Raw genomic sequence first — 26,408 nt, forward strand, 5'->3', positions numbered from 1 at the left:
CAAGTGCTGCACAACTGCAGAGATCCTGACATTGGAGCAGCCAGCATGCACCATTTCACTGGAAGAAAGGATCCATCCAAACGGTTCCTTTATGTCATGCTCTAATTTTGCTGCTGTTGGTTTATTTTTGTTTTTGGCTTCTTTTATTCACGGTATTCTTAAAACTTCCCTTTCAGGGCTTAACAGCTTAACCATTTCAAAATCATGCCAAGCGGAAATGTAGCATACGATTTTCTCACTAAACATTGTGCTGATCGCTCAAATGTATTCTGGATTTGTAGAAAAGCTGCAAAAAACTGGGATGAAAGAGAGTGAGAATTAGCACTCAAATGAAGAGCCAGGTCTTTGCATGCTTGGGAAAGGTCTGTGGAAGCAAACAGAGTGCTCACCTTCTTGCTCTGCTGCATCCCACACTGGCTTGGCTGGATTGGTGGGCAGGCAGGTGGTGAAGCACAGATCTCAGTCCTGAGGCTGCTACAGTCTTTAAACATGGGTCTTAGTCCTGGTTGTTGGTCCCTGATATCTGAATTATGCCCCAGGCTCTGCTAGCAGATTCCTCTCTGGGTTTCAGCAGCTCCTTCAGTCTCTTGGGCCTCCCTCTCTTCTTCACAGGAAAGGGATTATAGCGCCAAAAATAGCCTATTTTCCAAGGTGGGCCTCTTTGTGACTCTCTTCTGTGAAATACGTCTTTCTCCCTGTTCCTCCTAGTGAAATACAAAGGAGATGTGATTCACCACCAGTGCTGATGTGCCAAGGCAGCAGGAAAGCTGCTGGTGTGCAAAGGATGCTTTGTACCTGCACATGTGCCCTTCTGACACACGGATTCCCTGCTGGGGCTCGTGGCTTCCTGCTCTGCTTGTCCTACTGAGTAGCTGGAGGATTCAGGGCAGAAATGGCCCTGCTCCTGGTGCTGATGGAGCACCTCTGATGGGAGCAAATGGTACATTTGGGAGGCGAGGTGGGTGTTATGTGATCGTGTGGACAGTCCTGTCCCATGAGAACTCATTTGGGATGGGGCCGCTGTGACTCTTGTTTGGCTCTTGCTCTTGCAGGGAGGTGCATTTTCCCAAGGAGGAGGAGGGCAAGGAACACGTTTGGAAAGGCAGACTTTTCCTTGGAACTAAAACGGGTTCTCACCATCTAATGACTGCTGCTGAGCAAACCTGGGCTCTTGGGATGATAACAGGGGTGCAGACCAGCACAAGAGAAGTCAGATCGGTGTTGCAGAGCTGGGAGGTTTGTGTGAGTCCTTACTTTCAAAGACAAGGATAACAGAGAGGGTTTTTTTTGCCATTTCTGGCTTTTTATGGTTGCTCACATTAGAAGGTCTTTGAGGGTCCTCACTTCTTGCAGAAAATGCCTGTGGGCCCTGAGCTGCGGAGCTGGGCTGTGGATCACAGCTTACAGATGCTCTGAGCTGGAATTTGCTCTTTCATTACAGCTCTCAGGCTTGTGGGGTGAAGTGAGGGAAATCTGATGATTGTTAGTAGCTTTAAAATCAATAATGCTCTTTAGAACATTTAATCTTTCATTAATAGTGACTACAATACACACTGGGGTGCATCTAGACCAAGAAACACTCAGGTTCCCGCAGTGCTACAGCTTGGGCAGCTGGGAGCTCTGCGAGCAAGGGGTTCTCCAAATCAGCAGAGGGAAGGGCTTGTTGTGATTTTCACAAGTCTCATCTGTGTGAATTCTGGACAGGGGACAGGCAGGATCCTGTGCCCTGCCAGTGCCCTGTGTCTTTGAAGCAGTTCCACATCCCTGCTCACATCACAGACCAAGAGCTGAACATGGCCCCTGATTTATTTATTTATAATATTCCTGGCAGAAGGGGGGGCACGGGGAGGTCTCTGGATGGCGAGCAGAGGTGAAGAGCAAGGCATAGGTAGAAACCACGGTGATGGTGCAGAGTGTGGACATGAAATGAGAATGTTGAGTGAGCAACTGCTGTTTGAAAAACCTCGGGATGCAGGAGAAGGGAGTAGAGGGATTCCTCAGTTTGTCTCCCTGCCTATCCCAAGTCAATCCTTTCTGGCTGATGTGGTTGGCATATGCAGAGCATCTTGGCGTGGTGCTTCAGTGGATGGTCTCCAGTTGGGGTGATGGCTCAGAGCTGGGAGCTGGGGAGCGTTAGGGAGCCCAGGGGGCAAAATGTCTTGCCATGATTTTCAAAGAACAGGAAGGAAGAGCATTTTTTCTGTTATTGTTCATAATACAGGAAATTTCCCCACTCCCTTTCAGTTAATAACCACTGGGACAAGAGGCTTTCGTAGCTTGTAGGGGAGCAAATCTGAATAAACCAGTAACAGTCATGTTGTTGGAGAGTGGCTCCACTTGAGTTGTTTTTCCACTGTTTGGATAAATAAGACAATAAGAAGAGCTGCTGAGATAGTTGGCAGAGAAATGAATCCCCCGGGAGATCGGGGCAATGTTGTTTATTTGTGGGAGCTGCCTGTGCATGAGGGGTCAGTCCTGCAGTTCTGTAGAGAGAAGGGAAACAAACGTTCTCTGTTCTAGGACCGGATTCATTGCAAGGAGATATGCCAGGGATCATTAGTGCCACAGCCACCACGATCTTTTGCTCAGATTAGTTTTCTCTTTTTAAGGGAAAAAAAAAAATGGCAGGTTCCCGTTAGATCAGATATGGACAAAGTAATAGCGGTATCGCAGAGATTGAGGTCTGCAAGATTAAAATGTGAAAGGGAGGAGAAATGATAGCTTTGGCCCTGCTTGCTGTTACAGCAGCCGTGTGAATAAATGACTCTATGCAGATAAGCAGGGCAAAAATAAAAGGGATGCTTAGGACGAGATGGCCAAAAAAAAAAAAAAAAGGAACTAATCAGCAGATTCAACCACTGTAATAAGGCAGTAAACATGGAAAATTACATTATATTAGCTCCTCTGCTTCCCGTTGTATACATTAGCCACAAAGTCATCGATAGGCGATTCCCTGGGAAGGTGCAGCGCTGCAGAATCCGGAGCTCGCTGCACCTGGGGGAAGGCGTGAGTGATGCTAAAGGGGAAAGTTGGCTTTTGAACTGCGTGAGGAAAAAGTGGCTCAAGTGGAGCTGTGGAAAAGCTCGCAGCTCACTGAGTTAAAAATCTGCTCCCAGGAAAAGGACGGCCGGTGTGTTTGTCCTCAGTGCTTGGGCAGCAGTAGGGCTCGTGCTGAGCCACAGCTTAATCGCAGTCCTGGGATGTTCCCCTGATGTGGGAGAAATTGGTCTGCTGCAGACTTTTTTTTTTAATATATATATATTTTTTTTTTTAACTAGTGAACTGATTTCCATTTTGTTCAATTTCTCACAAAGCATGACAAGTAGCCACTGCAGCTTTTCCCTGAGTTCAAGCAAAGCCAGCATGTAACATTATTTGCAAATTAGCTTCATCCCTCTGGCTTCCAGTTAAAGCAGGAACTGCTTGGTCCAGAGTTGCTCCCAAAATATCCATTTAAACCATGTAATGATTCTGACTCTCTCATGCATAGTAGATGAAAGACGATCCGCGATTTATTTTTAAAGCTTTGAACCCCAAACATGGTCAATCATAGAAAAAAAGATTAAAAAAGGAGGAAGTCATGATAATGCAAAGCCGGGAGAAAAGCAGCCCTACACTTCACAGTAAAATCCGTTTTCTTTGCACTTTTTTATTAACAGCTTCAACTATGATCAGTGCATAAATCTACCTGCAACACAGGATGTTGGAAAATTACCGAGAGACAGCAACGTCCTCCCCGCTGCTTGGTGAGAAAAGAAGGATGCACCTTCAGGTATGGGCTGGAAAATCGTTTCATCCTCTGTTCCCTATTTGTGTTGCACTAAGCCTGCTCGCTGCATTGATTAGAGGGGGGGAAATAAAGGCGTTTGCAAGAGGCAAACTTCAGAAGGGATTCTCTAAACTTGTCTCAGCCACAGACAGGTGTCTGCCTGGGACCCGCTCTGCACCCGAGCAGTGCAAGGCTCTCCAGGCTTTTCTGGGGGTTAGGGGTGGCGTTTTGTCCTGCGTTTGCTGTTGTTCTTTTCCTGCCCCTGTGGAGGTTACTGGTCCTGCTGCTCTTGGTGAGAACCAGATCAGCACAGCGCTGGGTGCTCCCGCAGCCCCCGGCAGGAGCAGCTGCGCTCTGGGTGCTCCTGCAGCACTGGGAAGCAGAGCACGGGCTCGGCCATTCCCTGCTCCCGGTTCAGGGAGGATCAGCTCCCCTCTGGGTGCTCCCGCAGCGTCGGGAAGCAGAGCACATGCCCTGCCGTTCCTTGCTCCCGGATCTCGAACAGCGCATACGAAATCGCCGCTTCCCCGGCGCTTCGTGGGGATCACACGAAGCGCTGAGGAGGATGAAGCTGCGCTGGCTGCTGCTGCCGAGCTTTTAGAGCAGGAGCAGAGCTAAGCACTCCTCCTGGGTTTTCTTAATCCAGCCTCAATCCATGCACTTCAAATAGGAGCCTTGTTTTAGGACTGTGCTGAGCACTCGAGTCTCCCAGCAAGCTGCTCTCGTGCCCAGAAGGGCCAGCCAGAAGCCAAAGAGCCAGTTTTAGTCTCTTTTGAAGGGGATGGAAATTGCTCCCCCTGAGCAGGGGAGTACGGAGGGGAGTTGTGGTTCCCAGGACAAGAAAAAGGAGGGTTGGTGACTTTCTGAACGTGGGTTTTTCTGGCAGTTGTCTGATGCTTTGAGCTCAACATGGATGAGCCACTGTCCCTGAAATCCAGCATAGCAACTGGATTATAGCTGTCACATCCATCTCCCTAGGGAGACAAAAGGGGTTTCCAGCCACAGAGGCCAGTTTAAAACATGCCAGCCTTCTCCAGTGTGCTTCCCCAAATATATGTTTTGCAGCAAACAAGGACCTAAGAGCTACTTAATTCTTGGCAACTGGTCAGCACTGTCACGTTGCAGGTTGGAGCTTCTCCTTTTTCTGGGTGGGCTGGTTGCTTGTTTTGCCACCTGTGCAAGTGGTTTGAGGAAATAATGGGAATTAGCTCATCTCAGTGTTTATAGATGCTTGTCCAGTGGGACTCGTTGCTTCCAGTAAAGTTCTTTCTCTTCATCGTGTCCATCACTCCTGTTTGCATTTCCCTATAGCCACGTTTGCTCCCTGCAGTGACCACTGGGGACTTGCAGTGGACAAATTGCCATCACTGGGGCTGGCTTTCAACTGGGGCCTCTTAGGAGGTGGCAGTATGTGAGCATTGGGGTCCCCAGCATGTGATGTGGGCTCCAGAGGAAGCCTGTGGTGGGACCTGATGTCCTGACATTTCTGTTGGAGTGTGTCTGTGCCAGTGGGTAAATGGGGTGGAGTGAGATGTGCTGGGGTCAGAAAGGAGCTGCAGATTTCGGGACTTGAGTAGGTCTTTGTTTCACTGGTGTGTTTCATGGATGTGTTGGCCAGCACCAAGGCTTCCTCATCTGTGGGAAATACTGGCAATCTTAGAGAGGCAGCTTGGACTGAGTTGTAACTGTGGAGGGCTCCTGGAATGGTGCTGGGTCCTGTCTGCATCTGGATTAGTTAAACAGGTAGTTCCATATGGACTTTGCAAAGGTGAGGAGACAAAATGGGGGATAGGTGTTAGAAGGGGGGTGGGTGAGAGCTGCCCTTCCATCACAGGGTGACCATTGTGCTGAGCTTCCAGCTGGTTTTCCAGCTTCTGCCTTGGCTGTGGTGCTCCAGCAGTACTTTGCACCACACTGATCTCTCCTCAGTTTTTGCTTTAGCCTCCTCTGCATGACATGCCATGCACAGGGGCCTGACACCACGTGCCAAGAGACACCATGAAGGTGGGGTTTGCTCCCTGCAAGCTGTTCCCACCCTGCATTCGTTGGCAGAACTCTGGCGTCCTGTCAGGCCACGGGGGAGATGTTTTTCACCCCTTCCCACATCCATGCACGCCTTCCTCCCTGCAGGGAAACCCGCGTTGGCACAGGACAACGTCGGATGACGCTGCACATTCAATATGAGGATGCTCCTCTAAAGCAGGATGAAGGCTAGGAGTAATGCCTTTTAATGTTCCTTCTCATAATTATCCTCTTAATTACTCAATGAATTGCCCAATAAAACAAATCACTATAATTTCTATTTTATTCCCTGCCTTTTGCGGGTTATTTAAGAGCGCAGGGTACATTAAGGAGGCGCTTTCTCATGAGGGAATGCTTTCCAATAGATCATACTTGCAAAATGGTTTTATGTCCCTATCCTGTGTGTTTCATCTTCATTTTCCGTGCCAGTTTGCTGATTACCAGAGGCACTGGTGGCTGGGAAGCACTGCCTCCCTTGCTGCCCATCTCTGCCGTGGTGAAGTCACAGCTCTGAGTTTGTGACATCCCCATGGCAACGGCCCGTGATGTCACTAGCGGGGATTACAACTTTGCAAAGCATCCAGGCACAGGCAGCCGGGCTGGAACTCTTGGGCTTTCACATGTCTTTAAATAGCAAGGAACTAAAACGCAGGGAAGTCTTTTAAGAAGGCTTTAGATTTCCCTTTTTTTACCCTGAAGGAGGGGAGGCTGTTGGCTGCAGGGCTGCCACCAGCAGTCCCGTCCCCTGTCCTGGAGCAAGCCCAGCTCCCTTGTGCAAGCTTGGGGTTTGCTTGGGGGAGCTCAGCCGTGCAGTGACCCTGGTGCAGGATTCTGTGGCCAAGGGCTGGTGTGTTGGGCATCTCCCCAATGTCCCTGGGGGCTGCAGCTGTCCCCAGCCCCATGCAACTCCCTCTTGCTCGGTACTTCTTGCTGATAAAGTGAACCTAAAGCAAACCTGGGGACCATCAATCCCCACAGCCCCTGCTGCCTATGCTTCACTCCATCTAGACTGCTGGCTCCACTGGCTTTCTTCAGTGCTTTTTGTCTAATACTCATAGTATTTGCATAATAAGACAGTGTTCATGCACAGGCAGCGAGGGAGGAAGATTCATGTGTGTGCCTCTCTAGCAACAGGAAAATCATGTAATAGCAGCACTTTATTTTGCACCTGGGGAGGAAATTCAGCTCCCACAGCCGGTAGCACAAACAGTGCAGGGCGTTTAAACACACAGCCCCAAAACTTACACAGGGCAGCCACCTGACTGATATTTATGTACCTTATTTAAACAGCAGAAGCAAATCAAGCAGGTGGAAGAGTCAATCTCTTTATTTTAGTTCTTCTAAGATAGGAATAAAGATGATATTTCAAAGGCCAGCGTGTCTCAGCTGAGCGCTGGTGGGGAAGAGCCGGTGCCACGGAACATACTGTCCTGTCTCCTGCTTTCTCAGATCATAACTTCTAAGCTGGATTCAATAGAAATAAATGTTCAGTAGTTCCAGTGGTGGCCTTTGGAAATGGAGCTAATGGAACAAGACAAAAAAACAGTTACAACATTTTGACAAGTGCTTAAATGTTTAATGCTATGCACGGCGCAGCCCAGTTGTGGGGAGGTGGTGAGTGCACCTGCAGGGAGCTGTGCCCCTCGTCAGCGCGACAGTGAGTCCTCCCACGGACACAGGAAATGAAGCAAATGCTGCTTGAGCTGTGTGGCAGCAAACAGGCCAAGGGCAGCTGTGGCTTTGGCAGCCCCGCACCGTGCAGCAGGTGAAGGGCTCGGTGGCCCCGTGCTGGGGATCCCCAGAGGGAGAGGAGGGTGGCCAGTTCTTGGAGGAAACTGGTGGAGGAGAATGCATAACATTACCCTGAGCTGAGAACAGGGGAGATGAAGAGGCTGCAGTGATTAAATAGGATCTACTGAAATCCTTCCAAAGCAGGCTTAGGAATTAAGAGCCATCAATGTCACATTGAGGGTCACTCGCTGCAGGACACCTCCAGCCGGTGCCCAGCCTCCCCCAGTGCCTCTGTTTAGCCCCAGCTGAGCCTGAGGAAACTCATCCTTTGTTTCAGAGCCCACTTAGACATTCCCCTCTGCCACAGAACAGTGAATCTCAGTGAGGAGGGCCTCTAAGAAGCCAATTTGTCTGGAGAGGAAGGATTACACTGCGTATGGCCAGATTTGCTTTGAATTCAGGTGTCATTAGGGATTTAATAACGGGGGAAGGTGGTGGGGACAGAAGGCATTGAACGGGCTGGGCTGACATTGCCTTGGTGCAGAGATCTGCTGGCTGGTCCCCTGGCAGCAGCAGTGCTGGAGACCAACCCCAGGAGGTGTCAGCTGGTGTCCCTTGTGCGTCAGGGACAGCGGGGTTTGCTCGCTGAGACGATTCTTACCATGCTCGTGGGACTCAACTGAAGCCACCGTGCTGTGCTACAGGCTGGGCCATGCCTGCCTGCCCCTGGGGCTGGAGCCAGCTCGCCACAGTCTCATCCAGAGGAGTCACAGCCCAGAGCAATGCTCCAGCAGCACAGCTGTGCTGTGGCAGCCTGCACACACCAGCAGCACCTCAGTCTCGGATAATACCCCCCAGCGCCATCATGGGAATATTGGGGGACCAGCCAGAGCCGGGATGGAGCCCACCCATGAAACTGGCAGGCATTCCTTGCCTGAGAGTGAGTTTCCGATGTAGCTCAGATGCTTTGGTCATGCTGGCCTGCACCAGAGCAGGTCCCCAGTTTGTCTGCTGCCACTGGTGCCACATATACACACATCCCCACAGTTCTGTGAAGCAGGGCCACCTCTCCCAGCCACATACAGGCATTGAGCAGAGCCCCAGAGGGACTGTCCTGAGTGACAAACCTCTGTCTGATCTTGAACTCCCACTGAAGGGGTTTTTTAATGCCCCTCCTCCGCCTTTCTCCTTATTTTCCACAGCTGGAACGACAGGTCACAGCAGGGAGATTTTCACACATCATTAGAGCCAAGTGTCCAATTCCATACAGCCGTCAACCCCAATCAGAGCGATTTAAAAGGCAGCGCTTCCTTTAATCATCCGGGGATGCTCAGATCTGTTAGTGTGAGCTGAGTGCTCCCGTAAGCCCGGGAGAAGCAGGGGGACGGAGCAACGGGAAATGATGCTGAGATGAGACCTGTGGTATTCAAAAGCAGCGACTCCTCTCACACGTGCATCAGCCCCAGGGCAGACCTGGAGGGTGAGGTCCTTCCTCCCCATCTGTCTCTTCAGGTTTTCCTCCGTGGATGATGGAGGTGGCCCTGGGTCCGTGTGTGCATGAGCAGGGCCCGCGGAAGGGCTGCTGTCTGCAGCTGAGACCTGAGCCAGGGGTGATGTATCAAAATGTTCATACACAGGAGAGAGCCTCAGCACCCGCATTTCTGACTCACGAGGTGGAAGCATCCTGCTGTGTGAGGCCCTGAGCACTGGAGGTGTCCTGGAGACCTGTGGGCGCTGCATCAACCTGCGGCTCCACAAATTCCCATGGAACAAACCAGCAACCTGAAATCTTGGAGCTGTGCTTCACCCCTCGCTGTCCCAGCCAGCATCCCTGACCCTGGGCCACTGCAAAAATGAGTGCTGGGCTCTGTGAACTGATGCAGCTCCGTGTCTGTGCCAGCAGCAGGAGACACACGGGCACAAAGTCCCTCCTTTCCGAACAGCACCCGGAGCCTGCAGAGCCGTGCGTGCGCAGCCCTGCCCGGGGCGTGCTGCATTTTCCCTGTGTGCAACCACACGACCTTCTCTTGGCCTTCTCATGGTGCTGCCACAGCCCCCATGCAATGCAGATTGCACGTGGATACGGGAAGGACAAACACATGAGGAACATCACGGAATTACCAGCACACCTGACTGCAGGAAGATGAATGTCCTTCCCAAAACGCTCTGGCATGCGCAGAGTCGCTTCCCACAGTGTCCCTGTCTCAGAGCTTTCAGTGCTCATGATTTGTCCAAGGGCAACTTTGCAAAATGTCAACGTTTTTATCGAAATTCCCTGTGACAGGCTTCAAGTTTTAATTAAAGGAACTTGGGGGTGTATGTTTGTTTGTTTGTTTGTTTGTTTCCATGAAATTAGTGTGGTTTTTTTCTAAGAAAGCTAATGTTTTTCCAAGGAAAAAATGACAGCCCCTGTTTTTTTGCTAATCTGCCATGTCTTTCTGGCTAACCTGCTTTCTAAACCAGCCTCTCCAGCAGGAAGCTCAGCAGCCTGGCAGTCCTGTCTCAGAGGTTCCTCTTAGGGAGTAGCACTGCCATGATTGCCCGAGGCAGTGTGCACACACCACTGGCCAGATCCACACGTGTCAAGACACCTACAGCCCTGAAAACACAACCAACTGAAGCTGTAGATAAAATCAGTGACTTGCAGACATGGTTCTGCCTTAAAATCCCCAAGACCAGCAGCAACACAGGCAAAGGCTAGGGGAAATTTTGCTATTAGGCTCTGAAAATCTGAAAATTTTTGCTGGAGAAGCAATCAGGTGGGTGTTCTGCCCTTGCTGCTGCGAATTGATTGGATTGATGGGACTGAAGGCAGAGATATAAGAGAGAGTCACAGCAGCCTTCTGGACTTTGATTTGATCTCTGCCTTTCATGGTCTTCCCTTTTGTACTTGCTCATCACTTTTAAAAGCAACTCTGATGAGAGGTGGCAAAATCTCACTTAAGCAGAGCTTTTTCGGCAACATTTGACTTTTGGAGCTGCCCTCATCTGTTGGGTAAACATGAAATGATCATCTTTGACTGGAACTGATCCTCTAGAGCCATGTTATTCCACCAGGGAGAGGTATTTTCACTGATTTTCAATGTGGCTTATTTCTGTAACTGACTGTAATAGTTTCTTTGGCAGCATTAGGGCTTATTATGTCAGGATTTATTTTGGCGTGAGGTGATTCGACATGCTGCAGTCCTGTAACTTCCCTTTGCATGCTGAAATTCAGGGGGCCATCTCCTGCTCCCACCACAGACACAATGGGGGCAACCTCTTTGCAGCTGGACCTGTCTCCCAAGGTCAGCTTTCCCCCAGTTGCTTTGTAAATGCTGAAGGAGCAAGTTTAAGAGAACAAATTTCCTGCAAAAGACAGGTGAAAACTCACCTAGGTGAAAAATCTAGATAGAAAATCCTCCTAGAAAGAGGAGAAGAGGGCAACAGGGAAGGGATTGCAGCTTCAGAGGAGCAGTGCAGGCACCGGGAGCTCCCTGGCATTAGCAGAAGGGTTAGCAGCAGAAAACACAGCTGAGGATTAAATGTGGATTATGCTGCAGCGATCCTGAAACATTGTCAGTGCTGAGGCAACCAATGAAGGACTTGATTTCCCTAGGAGAAGAGCTGCTGGGCCCAAAGCAGTCGTAGATAAAACTCTTCAGGTGTTACTCGGGGTGAAGTGGTGAGCCAAGGCAGCGAGTTTTGGTGTCTGGTACCTCTGGGATACTTTGGCAATGCAGACTGGTGGATCTGCTCCTCAAAGTGCCATGTAATATTGGATTTTGGAAATCACTTCACTATCAAACACTGCCCAGGCTCCACCAAGTATCAGAGGAAAAGGTTCACGTAAATCCCTGCAGTTGCTGTTCAGTAGAAGTGAATGGGTAACACTGCCTGCTGTTCTCTCTCCGTCAGCATCACTAAAATCGTTCAGGACCTTGGGTTTATGGTGCGCCTGTCTCGCTGGGATTGGGAAGGGACTGGGCTCATGATTTTTGGTCTGTTCTGGGCCAAAACAAAGGCTTATGTGTAGGAGCTCCTCTGGGCTGTGCAGTCAGCCAGGCTTGAGGCTTCCTTGGTTTGGTGAACCCAGCTGAACACCTCCACAGGGCAAACATCAGCTGAGTGGAACTCTGAGGTGTAGAGATGGATGATGGGGATGGATTGACGAGGTCATGTTGAGGTGGCAGAGGCCGGGAAATTGGGACTTTACTTGCCTGCAAACCCTGCCATGCTCTACAAATGACATTGGGCAACACTGACCTCCTCAAGCTGGAGTCTGGATCATGCTCTGTTTAGGCAAAAGGAGGCATTTTGAGCCTGCTGAGCAGACCCCTTTAGTTCCCTTCACAGGCTGAGGCCCAGCAGGGGTGTGTGCAGGAAGGGGGTAGACCCTCTGCTCCATAACATGACAAGCAAAGCAGCCCTCGCACCTTGTCTGCAGCAACAGGGCACTTGTAGGTCCCCTGGCACAGCCTCAGGGCTGGGAGGAGCAGGGGGCTGTCTGTCTGTCCATCCTCCTCCACCACACGAGCCCGAGTTAGCCACAGCTCCGTTTGGCAGCCCGATTCCCTGCTCCAGCAAGTGCTGGGCTGATGGGGAGGCGGCCGTGAGAGGAACACTCTGTTCAGCAGCTGCACATTCCATTAATTTAATGAGGAATTTTTTTTTTTTTTTTTACGAGGCAGATGGTAAAATAGCTATTTTCTGTTGTCTAATAAATACCATCAGCAAGGCAGAAAATGTGCAATCTCGCCAAGTCCTTTCTGATTCCTCGCCCTCCTGTACCGATGCGTTTCCCCGTTCTCTGCTGGCAGCTGGTGGGGCTGGGAGGTGGGGTGGGAGGGAGAGGTGGGACACCAAAGGCAAGTCCAAAATTGCTGGTGGGACCTGCACATTGAGACAGCAGCTTCCCCTGATTGGGCAGAGCCTCGGTGTCCTGCTGGGAGAGCTGTGCTCTGGCAGCCTCCGCCGATCCAATTCTCACTTCATCTGATTGCAGTAATAACAACTCGCACAAATTTCCTGCCTCAACCTGAAATCTTCCAGCTCTGCAATGCAAATAATATAATGTGTGATGAGGAGCCCAATGACGGGGATAATAATAATAATAGTGATGAAGCCTTTATTCAATGAATGAGTGAATCAAGCAAGCAAAAATAAATGGTATTCAGGGCTTGGAAATCAATAGGAAGAGAAATCAGGAGGAAGTGCAGGGGGACTTGCATCTCTGGGGGAGCGCTGTCCTTAGGAATGGCATGAAGGAGAGATGAGCAAAGCCCTCTGAGCTGGGCACTCCTTGTCTGCCCCTGTTGCTCCTGGGTTTGCTCCTCTCCTGTGGCTGTATTGAGCTCACTGCTGTGCCTGGTCCCAGCTTCCCTGTGATCTCTTTGGCACCCTTGATTTACAGCTCTCCTGGGCTCTCTGAATGTGTCAGGCAGCTGGCAGGCTACAGACCTGACCTGGGGCTGGGTAATAACTTGTCTTTTGTCCCATGCCCAGGAGGTTGGCCATAAAAAAGCTCCAGACATCAATTTTCCTCTCCACCGGGGTGGAATTGCAAAATGATGAGTTGGTCTTTGCCCTCATTTATCTCTTTTTTCCTTTCTCCTCCTCTTTTTATCTTGCTCTATTCTTCCACCACTACTGCTCATTGCTGTCTTCTTCACCCCCTTTCCACTATCTCCTCCATCATTTACCAGCCTTCCTCCTCTCTGCAGGTCACTGCTTCTCCTCTCTCCCCCTCTTGCCCTCTTCTGCCTCATTTTTTCTGTGTGTTTCCTTCCCATCTCAAAACTTTCATGATTTTTCTTGCTGTGCATAGCAGTTTGGTATCTATACCTGTAATAGCCTCCTAATACAGCAATTCCACAAGAGACCCTTTAGAAACCTAAAGCCTTGGCAGCTAGTAAAACTCACCTTTTAGCTTGGCTTCCTCTTTATCAGGGATTCACGTCAGATGGGATTTCTGTGTGCACAGCTCTGCCACTCTCTGTTATTAAAAAAAAAAAAAAAAAAGGATTAATTCCTGCAACAGGTGAGTATGTTTCACAGCTCTGGTGAGCAGGATCTATTCTCCACTTCCTGCGGGTACATGGGGGATTTAATCATCCAACGTGGTGCTTCTCTTTGTCCAGAGTGTGTTTAAACTGTGCCTTACCTGTATCTGTGCAGAGACCTCCTGGGGAATGCCCTCTTTCACCAGTGGGGCATTCCCATGAAACCTTTGCATTTTCCAAGGGATTTCTCCACTTTGTGGAGAGATACCAGGTAGCAAGTTTGGAGCTGACATCCTGCTCTCTCAGGTGCTGCTGGCATGGGTTGAGGTCACTGAATGCTCTGTCCCAGCATCACCAGTGCCAATCACTGCCCTGAACCCACCTGTGGAAGTCTCCCATGGCTCCTGCCTTTCCCTCCAGGCTGTGCTTGCTCAAGTGAAGGACTGGCACAGCTCCAGCCTGGCAGTGCCCCTTCTCCAACCTCTCAGAACAGAATCTTTCATAAGCCTAAAGGAAAAGGACAAGCTTCTCCTACCTTTTCCTCTCTAGCCTCTTTTGATGGTGCCTGCAGCTTTGTATTGTATTTAAATCGATGCAAATATGTTAGTGGATAAAATATGCAGAAGGCAAACCTGGGAAATTTAATCTGACTCACAAATGTGCTGGGAAGAGGCACTTGGTAAATTGAAATCAGACTTTCACTGCTTTTGTCCCTACACCTCCAGCAGGACCTGCCCTAGAGCAGTAGGGAAATAGCTGTGTCCTAACATCCTCTGCACTGTTATATGGGCTTGGGGGTAATGAAGAAACCAGGATATTCTCCTGTATTGTAAATATTGCAGCAGGACTGACCTCTCTTGGGCTCCCAGTTTCCCTGCTGGTCCCTAAGTGTGGGTGGAATGGGCAGCATTTGGTTTCTCTTCAGTAGTGGCTGAGGTCTTGATGGGAACATTGAGGGTGATGGGAACAGGCAGTGAGCAGCCCTTGGAGCTGGCAGCAGGCAGTGAGAACTGCCTGCCAGTTCCTGGTTTGGGATTGCCAACCCTCTCCCAGGGTGGAGAGCCCAAATTTCATCATCCCTAGTGGGTTCCCGAGCAGTGGGGCAGGAGATGGCACTGAGCAGGGAGATGTGACTTGCAAATCTTCCTGCCAGGCTGTTTTCTGGACAGCACAAACCTGGAACAATTCCCCTGACCAGGCTGCCAGCTTTGTACACAGGAGATGAGGTAGGAGATAATACAGCGTGTCTTGTGCCAGATATTCAAGAATTTCTAAGTACGTTGCAAACAGGGAGCTACAGGGCAGCACTGCTCTTTCCATTTCACATGCAGGAAGGCCCTCGAAAATGATGAAGTTTCCTGCCAAGTCACCCCAGGGGCCACAATCTTTGTTTTATATTTACAAAACATTGAGACAATGGCTCTCTGTGCTTCCCTGACAAGACAGGAGAAAGTATTCCTCTTTTCTAAGAGAAAAGAGCCTGATCTAACAGAGGTCCCACTCTGGACTAGGCAAACATGGTATTTTTCAACAGCAAAAGCTGGCTAGCTCCAACCAGAATGAGATTTTCAGCAAGAAAGGTGACCAGAGTTTGGGGAGAGGGCCTGCAGGTGGAAGGACAGATACAAAAAAAATTGTGACGAGTTTTCCTTGAAAACAGAGTTGTGAGGTGCCCTTCGTGCATTGCTGAGCAGAGCAGTGGCTGCCATCTGGTCCTCCTTCATCATCTTACTGACCCTGACCAAAACAGTTGTGAGGGGCCCAGGAGCCCTGTTTGGAGGCGCAAGTGCTGGTGGAGCTGACCCAAGGAAGTCTGTGGCTTACTTGATATGGTTTGGTGTGAACTGCTGGCTCCCTTCACCAGCACTGTCAGACCAGCATTTCAGGGCATCCAAAGACTCCTCACCCTGCCAGACCTCAGGATCCAGGTTGGAAAGGCAGCATCAAACAACTACAGCAGCTTGGGCAGAGCTTGCAAAGGTGATAGAGCCAAACTCTTCCCAAGAGCAGCAGGCAGCCTCACAGGAGGGCAGAGGGCATACAGGCAGCTTGGGAGGCTCAGGCTGGGCACTTGGAAGTAGATGTGCGCTAAGAATGTGGCACAGCTCCACAACAGATGGCCAGAGAGGCCATGAGCTCTCCATCCTTGAAGGTCTCAGCCACACCAAGCGGTGGCTGATCCAGCATTGAAGATAATCTTGGAGATAACTCAGAAGGGAGCTCACTTCTGCATCCAAAGGACAGCAGAATGTCACCTGCCCTTCTCCTCAGTGACATGCCTGGAAGAGACTTGGCACCCCAAACTGTTGTGTACTTGTGTGCTGAGAGAAGAGCCAGGCTTGAAATGTCACCTCATTAGAGCTGATAGGTGAGATTTGTTACAGAAAAGGAGGGCTATCCGTCTCCTGGCTCCTGAGGGGATGAGTCCTTCAGCCAGAATGGCTGGGGGGTTGTAATGGAGTTAACTGAGACTGCCACCAGGGAGCTAAGATGTTGGCATTTAGCTGAAGAGGAGAAAACATCTAGTTTTCTTTGCGGAGAAAATCCCTCAAACCCCAGGAAAATAGCATTTTCTCAAAGCAGAAGGAAGGAGCTCCTGCCACATCGGATTCCTTCCTGGAGGCTGCAGGTCTGGGGTGATGAGTGTGGTCAGTCAAGATGACAGTAGGTGGATCAGCCCTTTCATTTTTTGGAGGGTGGTCCAGTTGTCCAGGGTTACTCTGGGTCTGCCCAGGAGATCTGATGGACTTCCATGGAGCCAGGACTGGCATGCAGCCATCAGTCTTCCCCTTCTCTCACCCAGTTGTGAAACCCTTTCCAAATCAGCCTCTATCATCTTGGTTGCAGTGGGAAACTGATGGAGAGAAATCCTTTACTGGGGGCAGATTCAGGTGCAGGTGAGATTTCAGCAAATAGCTCTGAACCTCTGTGTTAAACAGCACCATTTTTTGCTGCAGATGCTCCCTCCCCGCTGCAGAGGTGCCCACCTGAGCCCAGACCCAGCCCTGGCCTGGCAGCTGCTCTGCCCTGAGGGTCCCCTCTCCAGGGGCTTTGCTTCATTAACTTCCTGTTAAGTTGAGAGTGCTGAGTCTTAAGAAGTTGGCAATAATGCCAAGCCTTCATACAAGGGTAAAAATAGCCCTAATAATTTAGGCAATTAGTTAATTAGCCTCATTTACTTGAAAGCACAGAGTGGCGTGGGAAGACTTTTCTGCTGGGTTTGTTATGCTTTTCTCATTCACTTTGTTTGCTTTTCCCTTGCCATTTTCTCTGCTCCCTGACACAGACACAGGGACCCACAGCATTCCAAAGTGGTGGAATGCCAGCAGGAAAGTGAATGCCAGCCAGGACAGGATGCAGGGCAGTGCTGCAGGGAAGCAGGCTTACTGTGTCATATGGGGAAGTGGGTAGCTTCTTTGGGATATTGCTTAGTGGGCCTGGTGGTCTTTTCCAGCCTTAATAATCCTGTGATTCTTTCCATGCTGTACCTTCCTCATCCCACTTCTGAGCCTTCATTGTAGGTGGAGGCTGTGGCACATTCAGGATGTCTCACAGCTCTTTGTCAAATCCCTCAGGGGCAATACCCTGCTGTTCATAGCATTGCTCGTTTGTTCCCAGTTAGAGAATTCCCATCTAGTCCTTAGACTGGAACTGACTGACAGGTGAAAGGAGGCAAGATAAACCAGGCATTTACTGGGAGGAACTGGGGTGCTGGAGCAGCACAAGGCTCAAGACTGTGTTGGTCCTTAATGTGCTGGCAGAGCAGCATGGCACTGTTGGCCTGTACCTGCCAGCCCCAGGGCTACTGCATCCCTTGGAACTCACTGCTCCCACCCAGCCCCTCTGGAGCACGTGTGGCCTCCAGTCCCAGCTGCTCAAAGCCTTTGTCTCTGCACAAGCTCACCTGGTTTTGGAGAGCTGCTGGTCAGGTCCCCTCTGTCCTCGTCTGACTCACACGAGTCCCATTCATTACTGACCCGGGGACCTGAATGAATTCTGTCTCCCTGAATTATTTCTGAAGACATTAGATCTTCTCAAATTGTTCATCTTCCCCAGGAATGATAGCTTGCAGGCACCTGGGAATAAATGGTGCCTTGGAACAATTTCATTGTTTCTATTCCAGGCAACAGGAATTCCTCAGATCTCAACATCAGTCCCCAGACCCTGGTGTGTTAGCATAACCTCCAGACAGCTACGAGTTTCTTGACCCAGAAAAAGGATAGGATTTGTTATGAACCCTGGGAGACCAGTGTCCTTGCAGCTTGTGTACCCTAATGGTGTGCAGCATATTGTGTGCTCCTCTGGCTGGAATTTTCTTGTCGAAACAGCTCTCTATCAGCAAATGCCACTTCCACGAAACAGGCTTATGTGTGTGAAATCAAATCAATGTTGATTAATTTTCAGTTTGGAAAAGAGGGGGGAAAAAACCCGTTAAAAATGTCACGATGCCTTCTCCTTTCATTCTTGCAAGAAGAGCTTCAGTTCTTTATCTCTTAATGACCTTTTGTTTAAAGCCTTTGTGTTTTGTAAGAAGTATTCAAAAAAGGACAAAGCAAAATGAAGTGTTAAATATCTTTTGAGGGAAAATGTGTCCGTTTCCATGAGCTCTTTTTTGTAATTATTATTTAAAAGGAGACAGGAATCGCGCTTCTTTTCTCTCTGATTTTTTGCCATTTTGTCCTAAATCAAGCATACTTCCCCAAGCTCCCTGCTCTGCCCTGGCTGACACGTGCCCCTTATGCTGTGCACTGTGGGAATGGTTCTTACTCTTGCCTTGACCCAGCTCACCTTGCCAAATCAACCTCGAGGCGATGGTGTTGGGGCCAAGCATCAGGATCAACACTTCTAGCCCTGCTTGAGGCCAGCCCTGCTCTCTGCAGCATCAGTGACCTGCAGCCGTGTCCCCACTCAGCTCCCAACGCTGCTCCTTGTGTTTTTGTCAGCTTGGGCTCCCTTGCTTCCCCCAGCTGTGGTGGTGGCATCCCAGAGCAGCAGGCACACACAGGGTCCTGCCGTCAAGCCATGGCTGCAGCCGGCTGCCTTCGGTCAGCGCCGCGCTCAGCCGCCCGAGCAGCTCTGAGCTCTGCCTCGCTGTCCCTGGCAGCCCAAATCCTCTCCACCTGCTGCTGCCTTCACGGGGACCTTGTCTCATGCTGAGGGCAGCGTTGCCCAGCAAGTCCATCGAGGCAAAAAGCTTAAAAAAAAAAAAAAATTACCTTAGTGGCTCATTGGTATTTTTTATGGGAAAGATGGGGACAACAAATGTTTTAGCAGGATCTGTTGAGATAGGGCAAAGGGTGATGGTTTTAAACTAAAAGAGGGTCAGTTTGGATTAGATAAAAGGAAGTTTTTTAGAATGAGGGTGGTGAGGCCCTGGCACAGGTTGCCCAGAGCAGCTGTGGCTGCCCCATTGTTGGAAGTGTCCAAGGCCAGGCTGGATGGGGCTTTGAGCAACCTGGGATAGTGGAAGGTGTCCCTGCCTGTGACAGGGGGTTTGGATGAGGTGACCTTTAAAGGTCCCTTGCAACCCAAAGTCTTCTATGATTTTATAATTCTATGGGCTTTTTGCACAGGCAGTTGGGGCAAAGGTTTTATATAGAGCTGGTCCACAGTGTTTCACCCACATTAAGGGTTTTTGTTTAGGCTTTTTTTTTAATCCTGGGAAAAAGTTCTTTTGACCTACATAAAAAAGTTTGCTTAAAGCTCTTGCATCCTTCAAATTCACTCATAAAACTTAAAAAAAAAAGTAATTTTTTTCAAGTTATTTGAAACTCATGTAAAAAATTTCACTCTGGTTTTATTAGTTTTCCTTTCCTCATCTCCTTTTTTTTTTAAACTCGAAGTAAAAAGCAGAGTAGTGGGGGAAAAAGGAGTCATTAAAGAAAACTGAACATTTCTACTTGAAAGAACAAGAGTTGAACTGGAAAACGTTCTTTCAACTTAAAGAAAAAAATCAGGAAAAAGTTTTTTTCTGAAGGGTAAATATAAACGTTTCCAGTGAAAATGTTCTGAGGGGAGAATGGTTATTTTGGAGCATTTCTCTTCCCCAGCCCCATGGGATGCCCTTAGTTTTACACTTAAAAATCTGAGCTGCACACATCAGAGCCAGCGAATGCCTGGGTTCCTCCTTGGGACTGTGACTTTCCTGCTGTTGCTTGGGGGGATAAGCTGGGTGGGGGGCTCAGAGTGAGCACGGGTTTGCTCCCAGACTAGGGGACCTGCATGGATGGTTTTAACCTCTGGAGCTGGGATTTCACCCATGAACAGGGCACGAGCACTCGCTCTTATGGTTAATGAACCCTCCACTCTTAACTGGTGCTGTGAGGGGCAGTCTCAAAGTCATGGAGCCTTTTATTCAACTTGCATCTCTTTCTGTTGCACAGAGCCGAGCTCTGTGGATGCATCACTTTTCTCTTTCCCAGCACCACATCCCTCTCAGCCTTCCGACACATATGTCTCTTGCTGGAATTTTTTCTCCCAGCCTCCAGCACTCAAGCAGCCGAGCAGCATTTGTGTGTCTCCAACAAGTAGCCACTGAGCCTGAGAAATGCATTAGCTGCCTGACCTGGTTCCAGCCAGGTGTGAAAAGATGCAGTGGCTCTGGCTCGGCTCCACCTTTTCTGACCATGTGAGGAGAGGCAGAAGGCTTCTCCTCTCTCCACCAGTTTGCATCATTCAAGTCTATTTAAAAAAAACAAAACAACAAAACAGGATAGGGATGGTGAGCAGATAGACAGAGCCAATCATGGGGAAAGCTGGGTAGATTAAAAGGCATTTACTGGGTTTTCTGTACTAGAAATGAAAGAAAAACCCTTCAATTAGCTGTCTGCCCGAGGAGCTGAGCAGAAAGGGATGAAAGCTGAGATGCTTTTGCAGGAGCAATGGGAAATCGCCAGCCAGGAGATGATTTGTGGGCTCTGAGTCAGGCATCATCGTCAGAGGGGTGTTCAGCATGTGGTGCTGCAAACTGGGGAGCCTCTCTCTGTCCAGCTTTTGTGCTTTCCCCTGGTTTCTTCCACAGCTCTCCTTCTTGGCAGTGTTTCTGCAATCCTAGATTTGTGCTCAGAGCAGGGGAGCTTCACCTCGTCAAGTGCTGGTGCTCATGTCCGGGACACTCATGTCTGTGTGCCCAGGAGGGTGATGTGGGTGCTGAGCAGCAGGATTACAGCTCATGGTCCTCATCCTCTTCAGCCAAGCCTCTGCTGCCCCATGCCTCTGTGCCCCATATATCAGCACATCCAACCCCCCCAGCCAGAGCTTTGGGTCACTTGTCACCGTTTTGTAAAGCAAACAGGTCACCTGGGAAGGGAAGCAGCAGCTGTTCTGCTTCCTGGGGTTTCAGGCATCTGCTCCTTGCACACACACACACACACCACACACGCTGCCTTTACCTAACAAACAATTATTTAACAAAGTATGCAAATAGTATAATTACTGTTATTTGTTTAGCTGTTATAAGTGTTTGAAATGTAAATGTCAACTTTGGGATTTTTTTGCAGGGTATGTGTGTGTTGTTGGCTTTCTCTCTCTCCTGTGTGTGCTCTTCCCGGATTGCAATTTGATGAATTTCTCCTTGTCCTAGAAAAAAAAGCTAATGTGATTTCTCTGCGATTACAGCCGAAGATGCCGAAGTGGGGATTACTCACAGTAACTCCTCTTACTTAGCAGATCTGAGTGGGAGGCAGGATTCATTACACCGAGCAGAGGAACAAAGAGGAAATGTCTTTCAGCCGACTGCTTGTGTCTGCCGAGGCAGCATCCTCACCAGTGCCAGGGCTTCCCTCCCTGGAAGGTGGAGGGTCAGGCAGGGCAGTGACAGTGATGCCAGGATCTTGGCAGCAGGCTCTGGGAACCTGTTCCTGGCCTGCCACAGCTCCTCCATGCACAGGAGGAGCAGCAAGTCTGAACTCTGGTTTTCTAAGGGATGTTTTTCCTTCTGAAGGAGACTGGAGAAATAGAAATAACATTACAGCCACCAGCATGCTTAAAGTAGAGCCCTGGTACTCAGTACAGTGACATTTTCTGAGGGTGTGTCCCACTGTCACCCATCCCAGCTGGCATTCGGTATAAATGGAGCTCTGAGGAGGTGGTCATCAGTTGGTCACAGCCTGTAGTTCAGGCAGTCAATCCAAGGCTTGTTACCATCACCTCAGAGTCAGTCTGTACTCTTGGTACTGACTGGCTTTGCTGTCCAGTCTCAGCAGCTGGTCCATGCTGGGAAGGCTGTCACGGATGGAGCAGCCCCTCTGGAGCTGCAGCACCTCTCTGATATTTCACAGCATCCCATACCTGCTGGGCAGAACCCAGCCGTGCTTTGGCTTTAGAGTTTTCTCAGATGCACAGCTCCAAGATGAATCCAGTTGGATTCATCAGCTGGCAGCAAGCCTGGCACCAGCTTTTCCTTCAGTTGGCTCAAAAGCTGGCCCAGGAGATGGAATGAGAGTGGAAAGGCTGCATTGCTGCTGTATCCCATCCTCCATCCTCTCTGTGATGCCTGTTCATGCAGAGTGCTGGGATGAGGAGCTCATGGTTTTTATGGGAATCCCAGGGCCGTGAGAGGGTGAAGAGGTTTTCATCTCCAGTGTGAACCAGAGGGACTGGAAAGAATGAGGCAGTAAACACAACTAACAGCTTGGCTCCTGGAGGAGCAGGGGGAGCTTTGTGCCCAGCTCAGCACCAGGGGATGAGCCCAGAGCGTGGTGCACAGCCAGGGCACTCTCTGCTTGTGGCAGAAGATCAGGATTTCTCCATGTGTAGATGCTGCCACTGAACCAGTTGTGTCTGTGCCCAGCAGGGATCCAAGCCTACTGGGGTCAGTGGCTGTGGTTGAGGGGGTCTTGGGGCATAAGCCTGCACAAGGTGGTGATGGAGCACAAACTGGGCTCTGTGGCGTGGCAAGAAGATGCTGAACCAGGCTTTGCTGCTGCTTGAGGTTTCCCCTTGCTCTCTGGCAGGGCTTGAGTTGCTGGCACAGGAGCACTTTGGCGTACTGGCAAAGTGCTGGGACTCGGTGCATGGCTCTGACACGTTAATCTCCTAACTGGGGCTGTCTGTGCCCTCTGGACCAGCTTGTTAGTGCCCTGCAGGCTGTGCAGGTATTTTCAGCCATCAGCAAGGCCGCTGGTCCCTGGGCATTCCCACCAGACAGTCGAGCCGTGGGGTGGAACCAGCGAAGCCACTTGGTTTTTAGTTGCAAAGACAGGAACCCAGTGACCTTCGGCAGATTTCATAGCCCAGCAGGCTCGTGTAATTGAAGCTGGTGATGATTTGTCATGGCTCTAAGCTTTCCCTATCTATTTCATTCCTCGCTCCCTCTGTCTCTCTTGTTCCCTCGTTCTCTTTCCTTCTTTGTGATCTCATTATCTCCATGCCTTTCTCTTTTACTCTCTTCAACTGTAGCATATCCCAGCATGGAGAAGTACCTCAGGATCTATTCGTCTTTGAGGGATTTAGCTTTTGCCTGTCACAGTATTTTCTCCACTTCACATCCATTATCCAAGAAAACCTCTTTCTTCCCATGACCAGGACACCTGCACCTGCCAGAAAAATCCAGCCCATTCCATCATAAATAATGCATTGCTGTGGTCAGTACCCCCAAGCAGCCATGAGCTCCAAATCCCAAATTTCCACCCCCCATCAGGTGAAGGTTGAAGTGACATTATCACTTTTATTGAAATTCCCTGGTAGAAGGCAGGTTCAACGCTATTACCATATTTCAATTCAAGTCATTCTTATTTTAATTAGCCTTAAGTAATTAGTTCTAATTCATTGCCATTTTTTGCTCTGCATATTTTGGGTTATTTACTTCCCTTGCTAAGTAACAATTTGATGTAATTATGTGCTACTCATTCTTTCTATTTACATATGCTCACTCACTCAGATTTCCTCGTTGGAATTTCAACAGATCCTTTGAATTCCCTTTTGAATTGTTTTCTGAGTTGTCAGCGGTGTGGAAATTGTGGGGTGGAGAGAGAATTGATCCTCTTCTTTGGACATCCCTGGTGCCAAAGGCAGTGACAGTGCATGTGAGCACCTGGGCTGGCAACGGGCTGCTCTTGGCAGGGAAGGTCCATTGCCAGGCTTTGTTCCTGGGAGTCTGGATTCCCATATGAAAGGAGTTTGGGGACTGTATCCAACTCTCCCTGTCTTCCTCTTGGGTTGTTTTAGCCCAGATGCCAAAGGGACCAGTCAGTGTTGCCGCTTCTTTTCATTTTCTTTGTGCAGTCAGAGCTGCTTTGGCTTTCCAGAATGGAAACGCCCTGGCATTCCAGAAGTGCAGTGCCCCCATTGCTCAAAAACTCGACACCCTTTCAAGTTCTGTATTTTTTGAGACGTTTTGAGTACTTTGAGCAAATTGGTCACATTTCTATATGTCAGTTTCTTATCTGGAAGGTATTTTTATCTCAGCAACCATTTTTCTAATTCCTCTGAAGGACCATATTGTTCTCTCCTTCTTTTCTCAAGGATTGCCCTTCTCTTAGCACCTTCTCCATAGCTGAGATTCTCAGAGGGTTGTGGTTCATCCATCTGAGGCTGTTTGCTGACCAGCTGCTCTGAACCCATCTTTTCATTCCCTCAAAACTTGATTCTGAGCAGTCTTAACATGCCTTCCTGCAGATCCTGCAAAAGCATGGATTTCATGCTCACATGGAGTGTATTTATACCTGTGTGTATATGCCTCACAACTTTTAAGTGCATTATCCAACTCCAGCTGAATTTGATAGAGGGTAGCAGTCTCAAAAATAGCAAGTTCCCTCAAGGTTTGAGCAGGCAGGCAGAGGTAGAAGAGAGATGCCCTACTTCTACTGAGGAAAAAGCTGCCATGTTGTGCTGAGACTTTATTTGGTGCCGGTGAATCCATCTGGGAGAGAGCACAAATCTCAGCACCCCACCCACAGGAAGGACTTCAATCAGCACATGCCCCTTCTTGGTGCCCAAGTCAATCAAACTCAAGGAAAGCAGGATTTCATAGTTCTGGTGCTCATGGAACTACTTGTTTTCTTTTTCAAGTAGCTTTTTCACTAAAATCTTATCAGCCCTTTGAATCCATGTCCCATTAGCAAATCCTACTTGCTTCATGAATATGCACGTTCACAATGTGTAGCATTGGCTTAACTGCTCCCACTGAAGTTGGTAATAAAACTCCTGCTGACTTCAAAGAGAATAGAGTCAGGCCGATGCGGAGTGCTTTGGAAAATCCCACCCCTTGTTGTTATTTTATTCTTAACACATCCACTCAGGAGTTGTGGGATGAGACTAAATACTCCAGAATGAGTAAAGAGGGGAAAAAAAAAAGAACTAAAAGATCAAAGAGCCAAAAATGAAAATCCAGATTCTGAGGTAAATATTTAAGGACCTGTCTTTAAAGACTCGCAGTGAGAGCAGTTCTACTTCTGTTGAGGAAGGGTCACAAACTGCTGCCTTGAGGCAGGAGAGTCACTCACACTGAGGCCACTGGTGGAAGTTCAGACCTGAATGACACAAAGTGTATGGGACCTCCAAACTGTGTCAAGGCTACACAAGATCATGAGTTGGAGTAGAATTGATTCCTTTAATTCTGCCCCTACACTTCAGTTTTCCGTGTCTAGGAGGGTCCAAAGAGGTTCTGGTCCCCCCTGCTGGCTCCAGGACAAGGAAAAACCCAAAACATCCCTTTGGGTTATCAACATATGCAAGAGAGCAGATCCATCTTAAATGATCCATTCCTCTGCTCCTCTCTTGCTGTGAATTATGCAGGGAAAAGGTGTTGCAGAGCTTTACAGCTCTTCAGTTTGGGTTTTTTTGCAGATGAACTACGTTTTCAGGTCTTTGTTTTCCCAACACTTGGTGCCATAGCTTCCAAACTGCCATGGGAAGGGGAAGGTTCCCTGCTACAACCCAATTTAGTGGAGCATTTTGCATTGAGCTGACTTCAAGGGGACATAAACATACTTAAAATTGTAACAGATGAGTGATTTCAAGGCAGAACTCCCTTGACGTGAACACATTCTTACCTGTTTTGCTGAATCAGGGCACGTTCTTCTTACAGGGACTTTGTGCTTTAGTGTGGGCTATTTTGGTATTTTCTTCTCCTAAGATTATTTCCACTGGAAAAAACACAGTCTTTTTCATTCCAGCAGTATTTTTGGTAACAGTTACTATTTCCTGACAATATGTCTGTATTTTAGGACAAAACCAAATTACATGTTGGGAGCTCCTTTCCCCACTGCAGTTTCTCCAGCACTACCCGCAAGCCAGTTACATCAAGACCACAATCTGGAGGAGGCACAATAGAGGCTATATTAAGTTTTATACAGACTTGCCATCAAATTACATCCAATAGCTACTTGATCACGTTGTATCAATCCGTTTTTGCCTGGCCATTTGGAAAGCAATTGCTTTTGTCTTGATGGCTTATTTTTAAATTCAGATCTTGCAAGGATTTTACCAGGAGTTTTTATCTAGTGACTGCAGAATTCTCCTGGTCACATGGTTTAGTACAGTATGACTGTTAGTGCACAGTTGCATGGTAAGGGGTATTGGCAAAAAGGACACTCTCACTGTAGTTAATTTTCATTGTTTTTCTGATTTTTTTTTTTTTGTCTTTTACGTCTATTCCTTGATGTCTGTAAAAATCTTGACAGCAGTTAGAACTTGATGCTATAAAACAGGCTAGAAACAACGACAAATATTTTTTTTTTGCTCTCCTGCCTGCCACTATGCTCCAGAAGACTGTGAATTTACCATCAAACATCTGCAGAGCTAGAACCTCTCTTTTAAGCTCGGTAATAATAGGTAAAATCCTACTCCCTGGCTGCACCATATAATCATTATTATCTTACAAATCCGAAGTACTTTGTGTAATCTTCAAGACTGTGTTCCTAGTACTGTGCTTTAGGAGAAAATAGATGGATCATAATTGTGGA

The 26,408-nt window shown here is 48.8% G+C and overlaps 1 protein-coding gene across 2 annotated transcripts in view; it reads left to right on the plus strand.

Annotated features, from left to right (window-relative positions):
- ELFN1 (extracellular leucine rich repeat and fibronectin type III domain containing 1) overlaps positions 1-26,408 on the plus strand; it is a 103,801-nt gene that overhangs the window by 18,991 nt on the left and 58,402 nt on the right. For both annotated transcript variants that reach the window (XM_042037273.1, XM_042037272.1), the window contains exon 2: positions 3,660-3,772. The gene's annotated coding sequence lies outside the window, so the exon portion shown is untranslated. The remainder of the gene's footprint in view (positions 1-3,659; positions 3,773-26,408) is intronic.

Source organism: Corvus kubaryi, unplaced genomic scaffold (genome assembly GCF_017639235.1).
Source record: "Corvus kubaryi isolate FWS band 111438036 unplaced genomic scaffold, C.kubaryi_AGA036_p1.0 37387, whole genome shotgun sequence".
Classification (NCBI taxonomy): Eukaryota; Metazoa; Chordata; class Aves; order Passeriformes; family Corvidae; genus Corvus; species Corvus kubaryi.